Source organism: Lactuca virosa, chromosome 8, assembly GCF_052849685.1.
Source record: "Lactuca virosa cultivar CGN04683 chromosome 8, Lactuca_virosa_CGN04683_v6, whole genome shotgun sequence".
Taxonomy (NCBI): Eukaryota; Viridiplantae; Streptophyta; class Magnoliopsida; order Asterales; family Asteraceae; genus Lactuca; species Lactuca virosa.
Window position 1 is genome coordinate 48,772,865 of NC_136433.1, and position 3,451 is coordinate 48,776,315.

The window sequence follows — 3,451 nt, forward strand, 5'->3', positions numbered from 1 at the left end:
TTAAATGTGTTATAACTAATTGTCTATTTTCTTCATTTGGATTTTGGTGTATAACACCATTTTGACATAACATGTGAGATAACATTTTTTAAGTGTGATAACTAGTTGTCCACACCCACTAGTCTTAATTATATGGTTTGGATCGATGTTGTTAGCTTGAAAAACATTCGCATCTAATTGTTGTGGTTGGAAGCATATAACAAAAGGAAAATTATCAGAGAATGACAAACAACAATGCAAAAAATGGTATTTTTATTGTTTCACCATATTATATGCACAAAAGATGAGATAGTGCAACGATGTCCAAAACTAGAAAACTTGTGAAAGATCAATAAATTTGTGAACATATATGCCTAAGTCAAAAGTCAAAGTCAATTTGAATTTACCTTATTTATAAATGACCCCACGGAATTCTAATTTTTAAGCTACAACTCCACAATTTTTTATTTTTATTTTGGCTTATTAACTAAGTCCAATTGTAATTCCAATACAAAAATTCGTAACAAAGAACTTGGACAACCAATGCATGTCTACTTGAGTCGTACTAAGTTTTTTCACTCGAAATCGAACATTTAGAAGTTCTCTCAACTTGTTATTGTCCTCTATCATACACTTTGCAACACCTAAACATCGTTCATATATATATATATATATATATATATATATATATATATATATATATATATATATATATATATATATATATATAGAGAGAGAGAGAGAGAGAGAGGTAGAGGTTCATTTGAGACCAGGAGTTTTTTGTGAGACATGGGGACAACATATTAGCCTTTGATCAAAATTGATCATATGGCTCATAAAAAAACGTGATTAAGACTTATTAATGTACCTGATTTGTTAATTAAGGGCAGATTAGTCATTGTTAGGTTAAACAGATCATCAACATACATGTTACAAAAATTAGCTTCATATTCACGTAATCAAGATCTTTATCTCCTTCGATCTTCAAATCTCACACCAGATCATCGTTATGTCGGATAGATATTCATTGATCGATCAATTATCCTTCATATCAAAATCATCACATTCAGGAAATCAAGATCTTCATCGCCTTGAATAGGTATGTATTTATACCAGATCAGCGTGATTTTGAGATTGACATTCATTGATTTATCAATTATCCTCTCCTATCAAAATCTCAGCTATTAAATTCACGATTTTAGTGATTTGCTAGTTCATCTTCTTTATTCTTTATCTGATGATTGTTTGAGTTGGATTCGTTCAATTGTAATTGCAAATATGAGTCAATATCTTCATGATTTTCTTAATCAGTTTTGTTCAATCGCAAATTGCAAACCACAGAAAGATAAGCAAGGATTGATTTTCTTCAATTCATCATCAAGAAGGAACAATTTCTCCATTATAGAACAATTTCAACAACTCATCATTAGTAGCAATTGATGTACCATCTATTTGAGGACAGAAGAATTGGAGAAGTATTATTTGATACGCCAACTGTTTGATGAAATGCCTAAGAGAATAATCATAAATTAAGTTCTAATGCATTTAAACTCTAGACATCCTCCTAATTAATTGCTATCTAGTAGCAATTTATGGCACTAAAGTGTGAACTTTACATATATAGGTTGAAGATAATCACAATAGAACAAAATCGTTACATCAAGTCAAGTGATCATGCACCTTCACTAACTTTGAAATGGAAATGGATACTTATAAAAAGTTTTTTGTCCTTTGGTTTGCCTTTAAATGATTAAATCATATTCTTGTTGATATAAATGTTATTCTTTTTCCATCATATTTAGACAATTACACAAAATGGTGCATATATGAAAGATTAGTGTAATCATTGTAGGGAAATCTCAGACCATGTTGATGCTTGAAGCTTGAAGATTGAAGCTTGAAACATGTTTCCTCATTGTTTTTATTATTTTGATTATCTGAGTGAAAGGTTTAGATTAGTTACTATCCTCCTTGTCAGTAGCATGTAAAGTAAATGATGAATTTGGACCAGTTTAGCATGAAGCAGAAGTGGTACTTGGTCCCATTTCATCATATTTTTTATTACATTACATAATACATGGTATATTATTCTGATTAGAATAATTGAAAAACATTACTCATACGTCCTTACATATTCAAAAAATTAAGTTTAGAATACAATTTTGTAAATATTTATACAATAATAAATATTAATGAAATACTTTTTTGTAGGTCAAACTAATGATGGTGCTGAAGAATCGCACTCAAGCAATGAACTCGTTTCAACTAATGATTATTTAGTTTAGATTCTGGATATTCTACATGTACAAATATATAATGTTATAGTCCACTTTGATTTTTGTTTGTTGAACTACTCAATTAGTTCCATATTTCGTTTAGAATATGATACATGATATAGTGCACATATTTAATGATATAGTCTATTATTATATGTTCTGTATTGATGATACTGATATCTTATTGAAGTGTATAATTCTATTTTTAATAATTTATAAGTCTAATATTCTAATACACATTTATAAATGACGATGTAATTGAATGTGTTTTCTTACTATGACTAATATTTTAGATCTGATTATTGTTATGTATTATATTCTACATTGATATTTGTTATTGATATAATCAAGTAGTGTTATATTTCAAAAAACTCATTACGTATAAACTATTGAAAAGTAACAACATATAATATTATTCTAATAGAATGTTCTACACATACTACAAAATATTTTCATGTAATAAATTAACTTATTTATTTAAAAACCTATAACATAATTCTATTAGAATATTCTATATATACATTTATAAAAACAAATAACATATAACATTATTCTATTTGAATATTCTATATATACATATTATTTTTATTTAATAAATGAAATTATTTAACAAGAAACTTATAAAAATTTTCAATTAGATTATTAACATCATACATCATGCATTAGATTCAAATGAGATGACCTTAATATTGTGAGGCCGCGAGACCATGAGACCACTTTTCTCTAGTGAAATATTCTAATATTTTAGTTTTCATAAAAATATAATATATGTAATATTCTAATATTCTAAAACATATAACATTATTCCAAAAGAATTACTATACATAGACATACAATATTCAACATATACACAGTAAATAAGTCTTATTAACAATACATATATCTATAAATTTCATTTTTTTTTGTAAAAAGGTCATTACATATAAATCTATAAAAACCAACAAAATTTAACACTATTCTAATAAAATGTTCTAAATGTCAATTTTTTTGAGACCGTAAGACCATGAGACCACTTTTCTCTAGTGAAATATTCTAATATTTCATTGTTCATAAAAATATAATATATGTAATATTTTAATATTCTAAAACATAGAACATTATTCAAATAGAATTATACATGAACATACAACCTATAAAATTATTCTATTAGAATATTTCTCATATACACAGTAAGTAAGTTTTATTAACATCATATA